At 52.6% G+C, this 20,935-nt stretch overlaps 1 protein-coding gene across 3 annotated transcripts in view; it reads right to left on the bottom strand.

Moving 5' to 3' along the window:
* KIRREL3 (kirre like nephrin family adhesion molecule 3) overlaps window positions 1–20,935 on the bottom strand; it is a 347,026-nt gene that overhangs the window by 70,082 nt on the left and 256,009 nt on the right. The window lies entirely within an intron of this gene.

Genomic DNA, 20,935 nt, shown 5'->3' with positions numbered 1-20,935 from the left:
TCAGCCTCACAGACACTTTAAGCGCCCTTGTCTGCCCTCCAGTCCCACAGCCTTTCCCGGGATCATTCATCCTGATTCAACCATTAACACACCCCCATTTTAAGATAAATTACCCAAATCTTTAAACCTCTGCTTGGAGGGAATCCCCTGGGGTGGCTGTTCACAGTCAAGTCCCTCTGTGAAGGCATCCCTATGGAGCCAGAGCCATTAATGCAGCACTCCCAGAGAGCCTGCAAATTGCACAGTAGTAGGAAAATGGGGCTGGAAAAGCAGGAATCCTGCTTAAAGCCGTGACATCCTGGGAATACTGGCTTTGGGTTTGCTGTGCCTCCATGATTTGCCAAAGGTTTTTCTCTGAGAGGAGCGCAAAGCTAGAGGTGTCACCCATCCTTAGGGACACGGTGCCTGTGCACAGGGCTCTGCAGGGAAACAGGCAGGTTCCCTTGGCTTCACCCTCTAGAGATGGTGACAACCCTACCAGAAATGGTGGGATTTGTGGGAAAAGTTCCAGAGGAAAGGACGACAGTGAAGAGAAAAGGGACTGGAGAGCATGGGAAGGCAGAGAAAACAGAACTCGTTAGAAAAGGGACTGCTGGGGCTGCTCCAAAATCTGCTCCCAAATGTGTTTCATTTTTTTTTTAATAGGACATTGATTTTGTTTCCTCTTTTTTTTTTTTTTTTTTTTATTTTGACTGATGGAGTGTTTTGGAGAAATGTCTGCTTTGGTGGAATTTTATTCTTTTTTAATTAAGGAATCAATAGCAAAAAAAGGCAGCAACACGTCAATAGATGAAATGTTTTGGCCTCGTTCCTCTCGGAGGGTGATGGTGAATCTGAGCTGGTTTGGCCTGACGAGGTGAGGAAAGAGCAGGGGAGGGAGCACCAGGTGTCTGAGTGACGGCTCCCAGGAGCTTCTGCAGCAGAAATAGTTGAGTTTCCTTCTGACTTTTTTGCTCGATTTTAAAATTTTTTTTCTCTTTTCTGGCAGTTCTCATTATTGCTCTCCATCCAACACCTCTGAAGTGTTATGGGCTGAGAAGCAGCAACTCCCCCAGGGCTGCTCCCCTCTTTAGACTGAGACACGCACAAAGCAATTAGGACAGAACTAATGACATCCCAGCTCCTGGTTCCTGCTCACCAATCCCACCATACCCGGCTCCTGCTCACCAGGTGTGCTTGGCTCTACCAGGCTGAAGCAGAAATGACCCAGCTCAGTCACAGCAAAGGAGCCTCCGAGGACACAGAACAAGCTGGCAGGTGCTGCTGCTGTTGTTAATGGAGTATCAGCTTTCTATCCCATGGGGAAGCCCATTTTGAGGGACCTTTTCCCAATATTCCCACTATCCAAGTGCACAAGGAGCTCTTGCTCAGTTTGACTCACAAACTGATCCCGAAGTTTATATACCATAAACCCATAAAAGGTAACAGACAAATAAACACCAGCACTGGACCCCTGCTCCGGAGCCCTGAGGTGATGCCTGTGGGATGCTCCAGCCCCCAGCTCTGAGCTGTTTTGGATCTCCTCCCAACACAGACAGCACGAATAGTTGGGGCTTTTTTTTTTTTAACCAAGAAGTGCTGAGTTAGCACAAAAGGAGATGCTTGGAAGATGTCAAAACACAAGTTTTGTGTTTTCCCCTGCCCAGCCTTTCATTCTGGAAAGGCTCATGTGAAATTTGTGGCTGCTTTCAGGAACATAAACCCCTCTGCTGCCCTGTCCCAGCTTTGACTCACACAACAGACAGCTCCCAGTGAGTTTATGAGCAATGCAAAACCAGTGACCCAGCTGTGCCTGACCAGAGAGACAGGGCATGCAGGCCTGGCAGTGGTGGGTTAAACAGTACAGAATGAGGAAGAAGAGGCCAAGAGCTGGGAGAAGGGGGATCCAAGCAGTGGCTGGTGGGAAACTGGCTGGAAAGGACGAGGTCCTGTCTGGGCATGTGGGCTTGGGAGGTGGGGGAGTGATGGAAAGGGTCTTCCTGAATTCCTCACTCATCCCTGTAGCCTGTGGAGCCACTTCCCAGGCCTGTCCCTGAACCTCCTCTGTTATTCATGACATTTAACTCATTTAACAAGAGTAATTATAAATAATAATTTTAATTAATAATAATTAATAATTTAAAAATACCATAAAAGGTTCAAACGCCGAGAGGCTGCTCAGAGGTTGATGAAGGAGGGAAGAGACGGCAGGGTCCAAGTCCCACCTGCGTCAGGAGGGGACAGCCAAAGCCTGGCTCGTCCCTGTGTGACCAAACCCCCCCTGGCAGCAGCAGATTTAGGGGCAGCACCCCAGGATGAAGATGCAGCAGGGTCCTGTGTGCAGGCTGGAGTGACTCCCCAAGCTCGCCTCGGCCCATCCCACTCCCACGGATCCTGCAGCATCCAGAGCCGGCTCTTGGCAAAGCTCTCCCTTTTCACAGTGCTGGAGATGAGGACGGCACACCGGGGGAACTCCCAGCCCCTGGGTACTTGTCAATCATCCCTGAGACGCTCCAGCTAATTATTTTTATCCCCCACGAGTCATGTGGCATTCTGGAGGTGCGGAAAATAGGACATTCTTGGCATCCCTCTCTCTCTCTCTGGCGTGGGCTAATGGTGCCTGTAAATTGCTGCTCCGTGTCAGGGGATCATTGTTCCTAATCAGGCTGAGATTTCTGATGGGCTTCACGCCCACCACGCTTCTTCCTCCCTTGTTTTGCTCCAGGGGGAAATGCAGGATGTTTTTTCCAGTGACAGAAGATTTGCCTTCCCCTTGTGCCCATCTCAGCTCCTCTGGCAGGAGGGAGGGAGGAGTGTCCATGAAGGGATGTCTGGACTGGAATGCCATTCCATTTTCGGTCTGCAGACCACCAAAACCAACTGGAAACTGTCTCACAAGGAGGCAAACGACTGCTTTGGCTCTGCAAGCACATGGCTGTCTCCTCTTCCTGTCTTTTTTGGAGAAGTGGAAGGAGGTGAAGACCGGGAGGTGAATTTGTGTTTTCCCTGGGCTCGTGCCTCCTGTGCTGAAGACCTTTAGCCCTGAGGGCTGGGAACGGCACAGAGTTCTTCAGGAATGCGGGGCAGGTGTGGGTGAGGAGCTGCAGGTGCTCTCCACACACAGAGAGCCTCCAAGGCGTGTTGTGACCATGGCATTGCATGTTCTGGGTGAGGATGGAGGGCCCAGACCTGGTGGTACCACAGCGATGTGGGAGCTGTGCCCACACACAGGAGCTGGGGTGGTGAAAATACAAGGCAGAGGAGAAGATGTTCATTTCCCATCAAACAGACAAACAAACCAACCAGATCTGCTTGTGATTATCTTCCAGCTACTCCAGGCAGCAACAGAGGAGCTCGTTTGTTGTTTACCCACTCGGAGAGGAGATAAGGTCAGGAAATCACAGTTGGCTTCCGCAATCCTGAGGGGGAGAGCAAAGCTCAATCTGGCAGATGAATCACTTGCTATTGACCACTCTTCTTCTCAATTATTCCTCCATTTCATGAGAAACCTCCAAAACACACAGAAATGTTTCCACCCAGGCCATGGCGATGCTCGATGCTCTCCTGCAGATCCCACCTCTGCCTCAGCAGGAGCTGCTGCAAGTCCTGTTGCACCTTCTGGGTCAGACCAGGTCCCAGGACCTGGAGGAGACCTCCTGGAGAAGATTTTTGGAAGTCAGTCACTGCCATGGCAGCGATGGGTCAGGTAGGAGATCTGCAGGCAGGGATGTGGGGCCTCAGCACAGGCTGCCTCGCCACAGCTGGATGCAAACGACCATTTGCATTAGGTAAAAATCTTGAGTAAATTGAAATCACAGCAACATCTGCTGCTTTTTCATTAAGCTGGTGTTGACACCAGAGGATGGGGACCTTGGAAAGACAGATGGGAAGGAGGGGGAAAGCTGGATTGACTCAGCACAGGCTCTTGTCGCCCCTGGGCAGGAGCCCTGGGCTGCTCCCAGGCTGGGCGTTGCAGTTTGGGCAAAATGACCTCAAACAAGAAGGTCCTTCCACCTTGAGCTCTGCTTCCTGCCCCAGAGAGGGGTCCGGGGGTGCAGGGCACAGCTGTCCACCGAGGGAGTCATCCCCTTCCCAGAAATGGGCCTGTGGCACTGCCAAGAGAGCTCCCAGGTTGGTTTTGAGAGAGCCTTGCTCGGCTTCTGCAGAGCAGAAGGGATGGGGGCGAACATCTGCCAGCAAACTGAGCATCACCAAATCCACAGCAGCTGTACCCTGCTTGTCACATCATCTCTCACTCTTCTTCCAGCCCAGATTCTGAACCCATCGGAGGCGAAGAGGACTGGAGCTTTTCATCATGGGAAAACCAACACGTTGCTCATCCTCAGTGCTGCAAAGCTTCAGAACATGACCCTGGGATGCTCCACCAATAACAGAGGCAAAGCAGCTTTATTTTCACTAGAAATTCCCTCACTTCTTGCCGCAGTCTCAAGGCTTTGGGGACCTGACATCTGATTCTGGAGTGCCACTTGTGCAGCGCAGCTGTTTCTAAGCCTCCCAGCCACAGCTTTCACCCCAGGGCCTGGCGGCAGCAGGCTCCCAAACAGACCCAGCTCAAATAAAAAGGGTTATACATGTCTGCAAATGGCCGTCCTTGTGCCAGAGCTTGTTTGGAGGATTGCTGGTGGAGGAAAAAGCACACTGAGGAGCATTTGTTGGGCTGTGCACTGTAATCACCAACACGGGGCTGCCTCCGCGGTCGCTGCTCCCGCTGCATTCCCTGCTGGGAGAGCACCCACGGCACATGCCACAGTCCTGGCTGTGGTCCTGCCAGCACATCCACACCATCTGCAGCCATGGAAGGGAGGAAAAGCCTCATCTGTGTGGGAAATTATGGACTGGCACTGGTTTTTGAGGAACACAACTCTGGGGGAGCCGTGGGCAGGACTATGCTGCGGGTTCGGATGGGTCCCCTGAGAGCACAGAAGTGATGGGCTCAGTCCCAGTCCCACGTACCAACGTACTGGGACCCTGCTGAGGACACAGGTGCCACTTTTACCTGCTGGAGAGACACCAGCAAGTGCCTGTGGCCCCCTGAGCCCTGGTCACTGCACGCCAGGGCTGGAACCAGCACCGTGCCAGCTCACAGTGCAAAACCAGGAGCATCCTCAGAGCCTCTGGCTTCGCTCCACACACAGAATTGTCCCTGCAGGTCCCTCCCTCACACTGTGCCACCCACCAGCATCATTCCATGATTTCCCAGGCTGTGGCTCATCCTGGCTGTGCTGAGTCCTGCCAGCCCCTCTCGGGGGGCTCACACGAGCTCGTTAGGACTGTGGGCGACCTTGGGATTTGCCACCCAAGGCAGTCATTGGTTTGTCATTTCTCTGGTGATTTTGTTCTCCAACATCCCTGAAGAGAAAGGGATGACTGTTCCCATTTGCCCAAGAGCAGCGTCCAAGTGGCCCTAGCAAAGCCAGGGATTAACACACCAATTCCTCTGTCCTTGCTCTGCTCTTGTGCATGTTTGGGGCCCGAGCAGAGAGCAATTAGAGCTGGCAATGAGCTGCAAAGATCGTCTGGAGATCCTGACTGGGGATCAGCAACACTGCGAGGTCAGGAGAGCAGGAATACTTCAGAAAAAATGACTCATTCCAGTGGAGAAAACGATGCTTCCTCTCCTGCCCTGGGCTCATTTTGTACCAGTTCAATTCCCCCTTCGCTGTGCTGTACTAAGGCGAAGGCAGGATGAGGAGCAGGGCAGGGGGAACACCTGACACGGGGGTTGGGCTCTGCCCTGCCTGAGCAGGGCTGCTTTCTCCTTCCTTGGATCCTCGAAAGGGTGGAACGGGTTTAGAAACCCGGCTTGAGGTGGCTGCCTGCTCCTGACAAACCCTGAGTGCTCTCTGCAAATAAAACCCCCAACACTCACCAGATTTCAAAAGTGATTTGGATGAAGGAATTGTCCCCAAAGCAAGAAGTGCTGTTAATTTTCCCCTTCACTGCAGCAAGGCTGCTGGAGGAACGGGGTGGGGCTCCAGGCAGATGTCCCAGCCCTGCCCATGTGGCGTGGCTGGATAATTCACAGCTCTCGTGAATATTCAGGTATGATGTGAATAAAGAACACCCCCTTTCCTTCTCTGATTCCCCAGGGCAGGACCTGCAGGGGAAAATCCTCTAACACAGCCATCGCCAGCCCCACAGGGGAAATGAGTGGGGTGCAGGAATGGGAGCAGCACAAACACCCTCAGAGGGTTCTGCCTGTCCCACCTGTCTCTTGGTACCTGTCCCTCCACCCTGGCACCCACCGAGGTATCACACGTGCCCCCATGGGACGCTGCCAGCACCAGCCCCGTGGCCCTGTCACCCCATGAGCAGGGCAGGCTGCCAGCTCTGCAGGCACTGAGAAAAGCAGGCAAAACCCCATCAGAAATCACCACGACTGCACAGAACGAACAATAAACTCCAACATTTCATTCTGCACACACAAGATGGAATTTTTCAGTTTTCCAATGACAAAAAACCTGAAAAATGAAGGTTATTCACCTAATTCTAACTCAGTCATTTCTTTTCTTTCTGGAGGAAAGAAATGGAAGAAAAAAGAGGATAAAGCTTAAAACCTTATCAACAACTTCATGTGAGTGTTTTCCACTGAAACTAAGGAGGAAAAAGAGCACCTCGGCCTGTTCACTGATAAACTTTGCATCCCAACCTCTGGATCTTCCCAAAACATCTCTCCAAAGCCCACGGGAAGCGTGCCCTGTGTCTATCTCCCTCCCATGCCGATGGCACTGTCTGTATTAACAGCGTCCTTAGCACTGCAGAAGTGCCACCAGTCCCTGCTCAGGGCCTGGGTTTGCCCATCTAGAGGCCAGCTGGGAATTCCAGCTCAAAGTGGAACTGCCGGGATGGAGGCTCAGCCTGCTGGAACTGCTGGTGGAGGGCTAAACCAGAACTTGGGTGGAGCTCCTGGATTAAGGGAAAAACCAGGAGTGGCTGAAGATGCAATAAGAGCCCCCATGTCCAGTGGGGCTTTGATCAGAGGATTGGGGATGAAGCCATCAGGGAAAGGTGGAGAAGTTGGTGCAACTGTAATATGCAATTTGCAAAGCCTGTCAGATTCACGGATTTGAACTGGAAGGATGATTTATCCAAAGGCTTGGGTCAGAGACTGTGTTATTCATTGCCTCCAGCAGCCTCTGCTACACTGTTCTTTAGGATGATTCAGCCTCCTACTCGGGAGCAGCAAAGCAACAGTCCATGAACTCACCCCACACTGCCACTGCCAAAAGTTTGATCAACCATTTTCTGGAGACCTCCAGACAGAGCCAACCCGCCCAGAAACCACATTCTGCTCACCAATAATTCCCTTTGTGCTGAAAAATAAAGGAAAAACCCTCAAACCACCTGATGATTATTTTGTTTGGCCCATTGCTATTAAAAAAATCTCCCAATTCCTTGTTGGATGATTGTTCCTAATGCTGAGCACCAGCCTTGGTTTTGGAGCCATTAAGCTGTGTGTTAAATGTGAGCGAGCGCTGGGTTTAGGATCGCTGGGGGAAATCCACCCCATTTCTGCTATTGCTCTGAGCAAAGCCGTGCCCTGAGCAGGAAGTGTGGGATGAGCACTTTGGGATGCTCTCGGCATGGCAGAGACTCACAGGCAGAGCTCATTAAAGCTGGGGGGGCTGAAATGCCACAGGTTTGGGTCTGGCCCTGTAATTTCATAGAATATCCTGAGTCGGAAGGGATCCACAAGGATCATCGAGCCCAGATCCTGGCCCTGCACAGACACCCAACAGCCCCACCCTGTGCCTGGAGCTTTGTCCAAATGCTCCTCGAGCTCTGGCAGGCTTCAAGCCTGAGCTCTTGTGGAGCAGGAGGAGGTGGATGAGGGAGGAGATGCGAATGCAGATTTCACTCCGAGGCAAACCAGAGAAATGAGTTGCTGCCAGTTTCTGTGTCTTTTTGCCCAGTCAAACACCACAATCAACACACAGAGCATTCAAACCAACCCAGAGGCAACTCTGCGGCAGAAAATAAAGGGAAGCAGATGAAAGAAACCTTCTTATTCTTCATTTACTCCAGTTAATTTTAGTCTAATTTGATCACAATGTTCTTCTGTAAATATCAGCCCTTCTTTAATAAGGCAGCGTTGGCCACGGAGGCTGCGATTGCGATGTAATCACCCGGTGTGTCGTAAAAGACTTTCTCCGTTAATTGTTAGGAGGAACTGGAGCTATTCTGAGGCAGGTATGGGATTGCAAAGAGAGATAATTATAACCAGATCTAATTAGTAATTATAACAGACCTCTCCTAGAAATTGTTTTTTGCTTCAGTATTCCCCCGGTCCTCCTCAGCAGCCGTCTGTGCTGCTGTCGGGAGGACGCCGGGTGACACCGGTGCCGGGACAGGGTGCGGGCACGGGGCTGCTGTCCCTGTCCCCACGGCCTCACCCCGGGATGTGATGGAGCCTCGGCCCCGGCGTCGGCCAGGGGAGGGAGCAGGGAGACAGGCAGAGAGGCAGAGCTGAGACAGGAGAGGGTGCTCTCGCCGCAGCAATGGAGAAGTGGAGGGCCATGGGGTGTCCTGGTGCCGGGGGGCTCGCGGGGGGAGGGCTCCTGCTGCCTCGACCCACATCCCAGAAATGCTGCTCCTCCCGGAGTCTGCGACAGCAGCAGAAATCAGAAAGGATTTAGGGGAGATGGGAAGAAGGGAGAGGCTACACAGAAAGCTGGGAGCCGGCTGGGAATGGCTCCCGTTTAGTTTTTTCAGTTGTGTTAATGGACACAATCCCCCCCAAACCTTCCTGTGACACAGCTCCGACCCCCGCAGACAGCCCGGGGCTCTCGGCCACCGAGACACAGCACAGCACATCGCGGGAGACGTCCAGGTCCAGGGAGGCAAAGGGGCACAGGCACAGCCAGGGTGTGGCAGCTCTCCAGGCAGGTGGGATTGAACGAACTGGTTTTGTCCCAGTGGAGGTCTGACCAAATCAATTGGTTTTCTGTTCAGTTGTAGCAGAATCCTTCATTCCAACAGGGAAACTTTTTAAATCTCTGCAATTTTCCTCTCCCACACTTCTTGCTGCCTCTGCACCAGTTAAAGGTACCTCTGAACAGCAAAATGCCTGCAAGTGCTGCCTGGGGAGCTGAGACAGAAACCAACAGGGCCAGGAAATGGAGCAGCCCGACCTGAGGAGCCTGTGCATAGAAATCCTTGCTCCAGGACTTTTCTTGGACCTGAACCCCTTTTTCAGCTCTTCCAGAGGCACCACCCAGACCCCAACACCATCCTGCTGTGGATCCTTGTGCTGCCTGTCGAGGACTGATGCCCTGGGACTACCCAAAGTACTTCGGAGGAGTTGCTCAGCTTGGCCTCTGTAGCACGGACAGGCAGGACTTTGCTGCCAACCTGCCCAGATCTTTCTTGCTGCAACCTCAGGAACTGAGCAGAAAAGTATCAACGAGCAGAAAACCTCAGTGCTGGAGCGGGAGCTGTCCTGACGTGGTCGTTTCTGCAAAGACAGGGCTGCGAGACGCGAGGAGTAATTAACACAGCTACTGAGAGCTGGCCTTAAAGGATTTAATCTCTGAAATCCGGGCTCTAATTACGGGGCTGCACCAATTCTGACCCTGAATTGATGCGCTATTTTTTAATCGAGTTATTTCCTCCAAGGAGCGAGGAAACGCCTGGGCAGCAGCGTTAGCTCGCAGCTGGGAATGGGCTAACTAGGCCAGCACTGCGGGAATTCTCGGGGATTGTTTTTTTCTGCACGTCTCAGTCTCATTCCAGCAGGGAACACCCGCAGACAGGAACCTGTGAGCACCACACGTGTGTGTGGTGGGGGGAACCACAGGAGAGGAGCAGGAGGCAGCAGGTGAGGCACGGGGCTCACAGTGCCACTGTGTCCAGAGGGATGCTGGGCTGAGAGCAGGATGCTAAACCTGGAGCGGGATGGTAATTGAAGAGCAGGATGCTAATCCAAGAGTGGGATGCTACTCTGAGAATTGCATGCAAATCTCAATCTGGGATGCTAAGCCAGGAGCGGGATGCTAATCTGAGAGTTAATTTTAGAGTGGGACACTAGTCCAAGACCAGGGATGATAATCCAAGAGAGGATGCCGGTCTGAGAGCAGGATGTGGATTTTAGAGTGGGATACCAATCTGAGAGTGGGATGTTCCACTGAGAGCAGGATGCCAATCCGAGAGCAGGATGTTAATCCAAGACTGGGATGCTAATCCAAGCACAGAAGTGCCCATTTCCCAACCCGCAGTGCCATCCCTGAAACAGAGGAAATCCCCCTGGAGCACCTGGCTGTGCTTCAGCTGCTCTTGCTGTGTGTGGAGGGAGAGACCACCAGCTCCAGCTCCCTCCCGAGCTGGCCGCGAGCGGGATGTGCTGCATCCTCTGCATTATCACCATGGCTCCCGCCTCTAATCAGAGCTTCTCGCTCCCAGACAGAGCCGCTGACCTTGATCCCTTCCAGTTCGAGGCCCCTCCATGGCAAAGTGATTCAATTAAGCCCTGGTTCACAGAGAGGGCTAAAAACAAGGAGGGAGGGAAAAAGAAGTGCCCGACAACAACAAAAATCCGCACTCCTGAGAACAATTTCCTTCTATGGATTTTTAAGACCAGCGGCTGGAGAATCACTTTCTCGTTTCTGTGCTGTCTCTCCAGTCAATAAATAAGAGGGAAATAAAGGATTTCAGAGAAAATAGAATGCAGTCAAAAGGTAAATTGTGGTCTTAAAAGCCCCTAAGAGACTGTCACCGACTTTGAAATGTTTCCTAGTTTGAGACCATTTCTTCCTGACTACATGGTTTCCGCTCCTTTATTTGCATCTCTGGGAGGTAATCTTTAAAACTGATTTTCCCCTGGTTGCATTTCATTGGCAAAGAAACTAAACAGGCTGCTGCATTACAGTAATAACATCAACACTGCAGCCACCTTCGCCTTAATTATTTCTCTGTCTTGCCAACAGAACCAGTTAAATGAGATTTATATTTGGGTGGGGAGGAGGGGGGTGAAGTGGCATGTGTGTGGATGGGTGAGATAACCTGGAAAAACCGATTTCTCCCTTGTTATGTGTCACCAGTAGTAAAAAAAAGGGTAAAATAATAATAAAAAATACACGAGGTAAAAGGTTTGGGCCATTTAAGTAATAATAATGTCAGCATTTCACCTGTCTCTTGCTTAATTGTTTCCTTCTCTCAGCTCTGCTACCTGAACCAGTTTAGATAAGATTTCAGCATGGATAAAGAGGAAGAACCTGTATTCTCCGAAGCAGATAAGCTGCTTTTTCCAGTCAAAAGGAGGAGAATACGTCACTAAAGCTTTCCCGCTGCCTACTCCAGATTTATCAACAGCCTCTTAGCAGAAGTCTTGCCTCTAAAAGCTTGTGAAGTTTTGGAAAATACTACCAGATAAAAGAGAAGCACTTGTAAAGACAAGAAAGAGGCTGGATGTGCAAAGGAGCTCGTCCAGCCAACACACGCTCAAGGTCACCCCAAAAAGCCCCAGGGAGGGGGAAATCTGTGTTCAAGGAGAGTCAAGAGGTTCTGTGAAGGTCTCCTTGCGCATGCAGGATGTCCAAGCTGCCTTCTGAGCTGTGCTTGAAAGTAAACTCCTTCCAGACCTTCCTGCTCTGTCCTTTTAGGTCTCCCTCGTTTCTAAGACATCCACATCCACCTTTGTCCATCCCCCAGGGGCTTTAGAACAGCGCTGACTTGCCAGGAAAAGAGCTTGATGGAACATGAACCCATAGAATCAGAGAACCCCAGAATGGTTTGGCTTGGAAGGGACCTTAAAGATCAGCCTGTTCCAACCCCCTGCCATGGGCAGGGACACCTTCCACCAGACCAGGTTGCTCCAAGCCTCAAGCTCCAGAAAATCCCGCTGCCACTGTCCCTCCTATCCACCTTCACCACAAACACAGCTTTGATCGTCCATCTGGTTCTCTCTCATTACTGACATCACAGAGACCACAGAATCTCAGAATCCCAGACTGGTGTGGGTTGGGAGGAACCTTAAAACCCATCCTGGGCATGGCCAGGGACACCTTCCACCAGACCAAGTTGCTCCAAGCCCCATCCAACCTGGCCTTGGACACTTCCAGGGATGAGGCAGGCACAGCTTCTCTGGGCAATCCTCGCAAGGAAGAATCTCTTCCCAATATCCAACCCTGATCTCTCTCAGTTTGAAGCCATTCCCCCTTGGAACCAGGGAGAGGAGGTGGGGACAGGGCTCCTGCAGGGCTGCGGGTCCAGCAGGCCGAGGGCCCCGGCGGGTTGGGATCCAGGCTCTGGATGCTGTGCCCGCTGCTCCCGCCGGCGCTTCCAGCCAAACCCTGCCAAGCCACGTGTTCTGCTGCTGCCGCCGCCGCAGATGGGCCTCGAGGGCCTGTGTGCAAACATTCCCCCACACCTCGAGGCTCCCGCGAAGCCGCGGCAGGCGGCTGGAACCCGTCCATCCGCGGGGAGGGCTGCGCTGAGCGGGAGCCGCTGCTGGCAGAGGATGAGAAGCTCTTGGCTGCTCCGCACTGCACGACACCTCTGGTACTGCAGAGAAGCATTTTAAAAGGGAGAGAAGCAGCTCCCCGGTACAAAGCCAGGAGTTTTTCCTCTGCTTGTACTGCAGAGTTTACTTTTATTATACAATTTTCACCCTTCATGGCTCAGATGTTTTGCCTGCGTTTCATTGCTGAGCCACAGGCCAATCCTCAAAGCAGTACTTGCTCAGGGTTTCACGTCTGTGTGGCTTTAAAGTTTTTTTTTCTTAAAATAAATTCAGGGTGGGCAAAACAACTTTTCTTGATTTGTAACAGGCAGGGGAGGGATGATGCATTTTTGTGCTGGAAGAGCAGGGGATGAGGAGAGTGAACCTGAGCAACCTGGGATAGTGGGAAGTGTCCCTGCCCATGGCAGAAGGTTGGAAGGAGGTGGCCTTTAAGGTGCATCTCCAACCCAAACCATTGTGGGGTTCTGTGACTCTGTGGTGATCCCTGGGCTGTGATGGATGTGCAGGGCAGAGCAAAGCCCTCGCTGCAGAAAGGATGCTTGTCCCTGCGCACTGCCTGCCCTCAGCTGCTGACTCACGAGGGCTGAGCAACTTCCCCCAGGAATCACCTGCCATCTCTGTGCCCTCCTTATCGCCCCAAACCTGGAAGTGAAGTGGCTGCTCCTGCTGCATCCAGCAGCGGGGCTGGATTTGGCCCCGTGGCTCTTCCCACAGAGCCACCCTGCTGCTGTTTTTGCTTCTGAGCTCCTCCAGCTCCCCTTCCCCGGCCTTGCCTTCCCACCCTGCCTCGTGCCTGATTATATTGGGTCTGCATGTGTAAGTACAGCCTCCTGCCATCCTAATCATCCAAAGTGGCTATTTGAATAACAGTTGTTGGTGCCTGTAGCTTCCTGTAATTTTCCAAAGGAAACAAATCCATGCAGACTGCAATTTTGCGCCTATGAATTTTGAATGAATGTCTCTGAGAGCCTTGATTTCTCTCTGCCTTCCGTCCTCCCCTCCCCTTGCCTGCCTCCCAGGCCCAGCTGAGCCAGAGGTTGCCACCAAAGGGGTAAGACTGAGTGGCTCCTTTCAGATGGAGGATTTTGGGCTGGGAAGGCTTCATGCCTCCTAGGACAGGCACCAAAGCACAGTGCCATGGGCAGAGCTGGCTGGGTTGCACCCAACCCATGGGAACAGATCTGCTCCACAGCAGGACAAAGCAGAGCATGGGAGAAGCAGCATCATTTGAGCATCAGGTGTCAGGAGTTTTCCTTGTGTTGCTACCTCCAAAGTAATTTTGGGAGGTCCCTGACTACCCAGCTCTGATGGTACTCACACTTTGGAGCTGTTGCTGCTGGCCAAGCTTCTTCACCTTCTAGCCCAGAGCAGCTGGAGGACATTTCTCCTCCACAGCTGATCTTCCTTTTGGCGACTGTCCCTATTTATTGTGGAATCATGGAATGGTTTGGGTTGGAAAGGATCTTAAAGCTCATCTTGTTCCACTCCCATGCCATGGGCAGGGACACCTCCCACTGTCCCAGGCTGCTCCAGGCCCCATCCAGCCTGGTCTTGGACTCTTCCAGGGATCCAGGGGCAGCCACAGCTTCTCTGGGCACCCTGTGCCAGGGCCTCAGCACCCTCACAGGGAAAAAGTCCTTACCAATATCCAACCCAAACTTACTGTTTTATTTTAAAGCCATTATAACCTTTTCCCTCTCAAGTTTCCCCTCCTGTTCCTCGGCATGCCATTTTATGACACTGAGGGTTCTCCTTTTTTATGACATTGTTGTTTTTAAAGTGTTTTTATCACCTGGTTTTATTACAAAATTACCCTACAGCACCCCAAGTGCCGTAGGAGCGAGGAGGGAGAGCGGCTCTGGAAATGCAGCAACTCTTTCCTGAACAGCTTGCAGCTTTGCCAGGGAAGGGGCTGTGATTTGGTGATGGATGGAGTGCTTGTTATCCAGTATATTTTTATCCATATATATATAAAGCACTCTCTGATCCCGGTGGATACAAGGCACTATATAAATGTAAATCATTATCATTATCATTAAATACCTTCTGTATCTTTTAAACTTACCAGTTGGAATCAGATCCATACGGGGCAGCTGCTCTCTCTGGGTTTTGTTGGGGAACCAAATGTGAGAGCTGTGATTTTTGTCTTCGTTAGCAATTAAATGGGATCTCGTGAAAGACTCTTATTTTTCCGTCGCGATTTTTTCATGCTGCCACTGATTTGAAAGTCACTTCTCACCCACTAGGAGAAATCTCTGCAGAATTCCCTAGCAACAACCTGAATACGAAACAGCCACCTCGGGCGTGAGGATGCTCCCGGGATCATCTGAACCCGCCACGGGCTGTCCGGCGCTCATCGCCATTAAGGACGAGGAGAGGATCCACGGGGTCACGGGGAGGAGAGTTCAGCTCCTCCATGATTTGTGGCTCAGTGGGAGTTACAGACACTTGTCTCCACAACTCTGCAGCGTTGCTGCTTGGCCGCTGCCCAACCCCGGCAATAAGTGACTGCACCAAGCTCCTGGATGCTCCTCTGTTGCAGGGACCATATCTGTGACCCCAAGGCCCCTGTTCCTGCCTCACCCTGCTCTTTTTTCCTGTTCTTCAAGGGAGGGATTTGAGCCTGAGGGATCTGAAGGATTTCACATGGAGGCTTTGGCACCACAGAAATGACCCCAGGCCAGGTGTGTTTCCATTGAGGCCACAGATGACCAGATTCCTTTCTGCCCACAGGACAAGCCAAGCAGGCAGCATCCTGGGAGCTCCTTCCCCGATTTTCCTCCCCTATTTTGTTGCTAAAGCCTGTCTTCCAGCAAAGCCACCCAGTGGCAGCTACTGACAGCTTCTCCCTGTGGGAATTTGTCTCCAGCTGTATTATCCTAGAGTCACAAAATCCTGGAATGGTTTGGGTTGGAAAGGACCTTAGAGATCATCTCATTCCACCCCCTGCCATGGACAGGGAGACCTTCCACCAGACCAGGTTGCTCCAAGCCCCATCCAACCTGGCCTTAAACCCCATGTTTGGGAGCAAAAGATAAAAGTGCACTTTTCAGTGGAAATTTTTTATCCTGCTACACTGGCATTTCCCAAAGGGAGGTGACTGATGCAGGGTCAGGCTACACTGAGAGTGTAGTGAAGGGCAGGTCCTGGCCCCAGAGACCAGGGATCAGTTGTTCTGAGCCCCCAAGGGACCATCATCAACAGTACTTCATTTCCCCTAGTCATGACAACCGAAGGGATGGAGTTGGAAATCTTGGATGTGTCACGGGTCTGAGCCCTGGCCTTTAAAGCCCACTAACCTGCAAGCAGTGGCTTGCAAAGGTTTTGCAATATTTAGTTAATAGAACAAGGTTTTATCCTGGTTCTCTATTTTTTTCCCCATTTTTTTCATTCTGTTTTCCCCAGTTGCTCATGAGCTGCAGCCTCCTGCTGCCCAGGGGAAATCTTCCATTTAGCTACATTTTCCTTTCTCATTTCATGGTGTAATGGGGATTCATCATATGTGTTAAATCCATAACTTGCCATGAATCCCTTGTCTCTCTCTGTGGAGGTCAGAGTTGAGTTTAAAGGAACCCGATATTGTGGCTTTGTGGCTGCCCCTGGGGGAGAGCACCAGCCTAATTCCCCAGAGCAGGAGGAGGCTGGAGAGTCCTGGGTGGGTCATCCAATGCCATGCTCATGCTTTCCACCTCTCTTTGTCACCTGAAGGGGCAAATTTGAGCACACCAGGCACCTTTAATGTCAAAAAAAGAGTAATAGCCCCTTCCAGAGGGTCATTTGTCCATCCTGGCATGTGACAAATATCCCGAGGCAGGAGAGGTTATTCTCCTGCTAATTACCAAGGACGCCCACAGGTCAGTCATTAAGACACAACTACCCAGTTTTACAACCCAGTTGGAGCCCAAAGGAATGAATGCCACAGCTCCAAACCCATCCCAGTCCTCCTGCTGGATGGGAAGCTGGCATCCATCACCCTGACAGGGGCCTCCAAAGCAAGCGGCAGCCGGGGCACACCGTGATGGATGTGTCACAGAGAGATCCATCATGGGGTTCCCAGCCCTTCCTCCACCACACGCTGGGAGATGCTGCCTGAGCTGGGAACTGGGAGATGCTGGGAGCTGTGCTGGGAGGCCTGAACCATCCAATGGATGGCAGAGACGCTCAGGCACAGTGGGGGCAAGGCTGGGCAACACTTCACAGAGCAGGGAAATGCAAGACAAGCGAAAAGGGCTGGCCAAGCTCTTGGAACCAGGAAACCACATTCTCTGCACGGGCAGAGAGCTGGGATCCCTTCAGGCAGCCTCTCCCAAAGCGGCTCCTCCGCTGTCGCGGCTGGTGCTGCCCTGCCGAGCCGCCGGTTCATTTGTCACCCGGGCGATCGATGGCAGAGCGGGGGCTGTCGCTCAGGTGATGTCACGCTCCGAGAGCCTCGTTCTTCTCTGCCAGCTGACAAGGGGAGAGGGAGTCGATACTTGTGTCAGGTCACTAACAACCCACCGAGCTCCCGGCGCTGCGAACGGCATCGCATCCGTGTGCGCAGCTGGGAGAGGCACAAAAGGGGCTGCTGCGAGCACAGATGCAGATGCAGAGGAGCGCGGGCAGGATGCAGATGGGGGAGTTGGGTCTTGATTGGCAAGAGGGAGAATCGTGAGTGGGAGTGAAAGCAAAGCGAGGTTTACACGTGCGGGGGGTTCTGGCTGGTGCAGAACGAGAGGTGTCAGCGATTCAAAAGCGCGTGAAGCAAAATAATGAGCGCGGTCCACAGGCATCCCAGGGAGCTGGAGCCGCTGGGTGCAGCAGAGGGGAAGGCTGGTGTGATGTGGAGGGAGCTGCTGGCTCCCAGATGGCTTGTGCAGACCGGGGGAATTGCAGTGGGGTCATGCCCAGAGCAGGAGCGGCTGCAGACACAGGCATGAGTGATGAGCACAGCAGGACAGAGGGGTCCTGACACGCAGCACCCCCACATCATTTCACAGCACCCTCATGGCCATCACAGCCTGGAGTATCTGGGGGCCAGGGCAGTGGCAGAGCCAGGAGGAGGGGCTGGGAAGAGAGGAGGGGGTGACTAAGAATCAGGAAGGGTTTTTATCAGCCCTCTGTGCTTTGCATCCATCAGGTCAGCCCAGCCCAGCAGACTCTCCAGAGAGAAGCCAAATGCTTCATGTTCGATAAAGCCACGGGTCAGAACCACGATGCCCTCCCCACATCGAGACAAGGAATCACAGATTGGTGCAGGAACACCAACATTAATCATTTCTATCCGTGTCTCTTCCTATTTACTCTGTGGTACTTCAGTGTGCAGGCAGGAATGCTGCTGTGGCTCTGAGGGCTTCGGAAGGGAAGCTTTGATGGGAGAGGCAGCATCAGCCAACCCCAGGGCCCAAGGGCTTTAAGGAAACACAAAGTCTGTAAGAACTGTGTGAGCCCATAACTCTGGAGCGGGGTTTGAGGGAGCAGAGGAAGCACCTGCTTAGTGCTGGCCTGGCCCTGCTGAACTTCCCCCGATGTGATTGAAAACCAGCCCCTGCTCAGATACAGCCCTGGCCTGTGGGGAGGGACATGGACCTGTCAGGGTGGGCCCAGAGGAGGCCATGGAGATGCTCTGAGGGCTGGAGCCCCTCTGCCATGGAGCCAGGCTGGGAGAGCTGGGGGTGCTCACCTGGAGAAGAGAAGGCTCCAGGGAGAGCTCAGAGCCCCTTGCAGGGCCTAAAGGGGCTCCAGGAGAGCTGGAGAGGGATTTTGGAGAAGGGATGGAGTGACAGGACACAGGGAATGGCTTCCCACTGCCAGAGGGTAGGGCTGGATGGGATATTGGGAAGAAATCCTTTCCTGTGAGGGTGGGGAGGCCCTGGCACAGGGTGCCCAGAGCAGCTGTGGTTGCCTCCATATTCCTGGAAGTGTCCAAGGCCAGGTTGGATGGGGCTTGGAGCAAGCTGGGATAGGGGAAGGTTGTTCCTGGAGCAGAGAAACAGAGCTAAAGGATCTTTAATATCCCTTCCAAGCCAAAGCATTCCATGGTTCTATGATACGTATCATTTTTAATGTCTGTAAGGTGAAACAAGCCCCTTCCTCAGCTTTCTTCTCCCCATATCTGTATGATTGCAAAGTCATTATTCCTTGCTGTGACCCTGGCAGGGCCCGAGGTGGGTGGGTGAGTCCCACGGAGAGTTTCATCCTGGCACCCACCACCAGCCCAAATGTGCTTACGGGGGATGTAAGGATGTCATTTTGCTTGTCTGCTTCAAAGTAAGGAAAACAGAGCTGATGCAGATGCTGCCTTCTCTTCTCCTTCACCTCTTCCTCCTCCTCTTCACAGACAAGTGCAAACCCCTCCAGAACGGGGGAAGCAGCACTTCCCAACACCCTGGTGAAGCCCACCTTGGGAGCAGCCATCTCAAGACACAGGTTTTTAGCACACAGTCCCTCTCTGTGGTCCGTTTTCCAGCTCTACACTGCTCGAGGCAGAGGCTGCCTTTCACCTCTGAGCCCCCGGGTTTGCCTGGCAGGAATGGTCAATCCCATGGAGAAGCCTTCCCACCCCAGAGCCACACAGGAATGTGAGGGAGGAAACCCGGCCACCCTCTGCTATCAAAAGGAGCAGGCTCAGAGAGCTGTAAACTTAAGCTGCTCAGACATGACATCAAATATTTAGGTTATTTGGGATTTGTGCTCGATTGTTTGATGTTTCTGTTTCATTCCCAGTAGAGCCAGTTGCTGTTTTGCCACTGAAAATATTCCCAGCAGAAAATGCAGCCTTGTGAAGACCCAAAGTTGTTCAAGGAGAAGAGACTGTCTGGAAGAAAATGATCGCATTTTCATCACTTCTTTTTTTTTTTGTTTTGTTCTGAATTGACATCCCAGCACTACATGCTCTGAATTTTGCACTCAGAGAATTGAATTCTCTTAAAAAGTGTGGAAAAAGGGTTCCAAGCTGAACTGTTTCTGGATTTGAAACATCACCTCATCACGTTTTCTCCTTGCAGCTCAGCATTACAAACAAATGTTGAGAAAGGGCTTTAGCCAGGACATAACCTCTTTATTTCCTGATCAAACTCCACCAAAGAGCTGGAAAGCTGGGAAATGCAGATGTCTCAAGCTGCCAACCATCGTTTTGGTAATGGAAATGCTTACTCTGCTCTGCAGGGGAGGACTGGAAAGACTTGGCAAGAAAGGGGATTGGAATAAAATAAAAAATGAAATAAAAAGAGGAAAATGGCTGTGATTGAATGTGGATGCACTTGACACCCCTGTGACCCTCCTCCTGTCCCTGCCTTGTGCCATTGTAAGAGAGACAGGAGCTCTCACTTCAAATTAACTTAATCTGTTGAGTTAAATAATTCATGTTGATTTAAGAAAGCTTTATTCCTAATGGGACACATGTGAAGACAGAGTTAATATTAGAAGAGGCTGTGGTGGGGAGGAGAGAGGGAATTAGACTATAAAAGGTGAAGGTACAAGTTAATTGCCTATCAATTATTCACCTTAAGCCTCTGGAAGTAGCTCCCCTGCCTCCCACTTCACACCCTCATATTCCCCTTTCCTGGCTGTGGCCAAGTTCCCACTGGCACCTCTGGGGCCAACCTTTTCCCTGTGCCAGGCAAGTGGCACCTGGGAGCTTCCCAGGACAGCTGGGCTGGAGGTGCCACATCTCCCACTGGGGACGACAGACCAGGACAGGCTCGGGATGCTCCTGCCAAGGTGCCATGAAGGAGAGGAGCCATCCAGCTTCCCAACATCTCGTCCTCCATCTGCCTCCCTGTCCTGGTTCCTCCTTCCTCCAGGCACGGCGGGTCCTGGCCACAGCAGGCTGAGGTGTCACTGCAGGCCGAGGTGTCACTGCAGGCCGAGGTGTCACTGCAGGCCGAGGTGTAACCGCAGGCTGTCACTGCAGGCAGAGGTGTCATCCCAGGCCGAGGGGTCACTGCAGGCCGAGGTGTCACCCCAGGCCAAGGTGTCACCGCAGGCCATGGTGTCACTGCAGGCCATGGTGTCACTCCAGGCCATGGTGTCACTTCAGGCCGAGGTGTCACCCCAGGCCAAGGTGTCACTGCAGGCCATGGTGTCACCGCAGGCCATGGTGTCACTGCAGGCCGAGGTGTCACCCCAGGCCATGGTGTCACTGCAGGCCATGGTGTCACTGCAGGCCGAGGTGTCACTGCAGGCCAAGGTGTCACTGCAGGCCATGGTGTCACCCCAGGCCGAGGTGTCACTGCAGGCCGAGGTGTCACTGCAGGCCATGGTGTCACTCCAGGCCATGGTGTCACTGCAGGCCGAGGTGTCACCCCAGGCCGAGGTGTCACCGCAGGCCGAGGTGTCACCCCAGGCCATGGTGTCACTGCAGGCCATGGTTCCACTGCAGGCCGAGGTGTCACCGCAGGCCGAGGTGTCACTGCAGGCCGAGGTGTCACCGCAGGCCATGGTGCCACTGCAGGCCATGGTGTCACTGCAGGCCAAGGTGTCACCGCAGGCCAAGGTGTC

Source organism: Corvus moneduloides, chromosome 25 (genome assembly GCF_009650955.1).
Source record: "Corvus moneduloides isolate bCorMon1 chromosome 25, bCorMon1.pri, whole genome shotgun sequence".
Classification (NCBI taxonomy): domain Eukaryota; kingdom Metazoa; phylum Chordata; class Aves; order Passeriformes; family Corvidae; genus Corvus; species Corvus moneduloides.
This window is presented reverse-complemented; position numbering and strand designations above follow the sequence as displayed.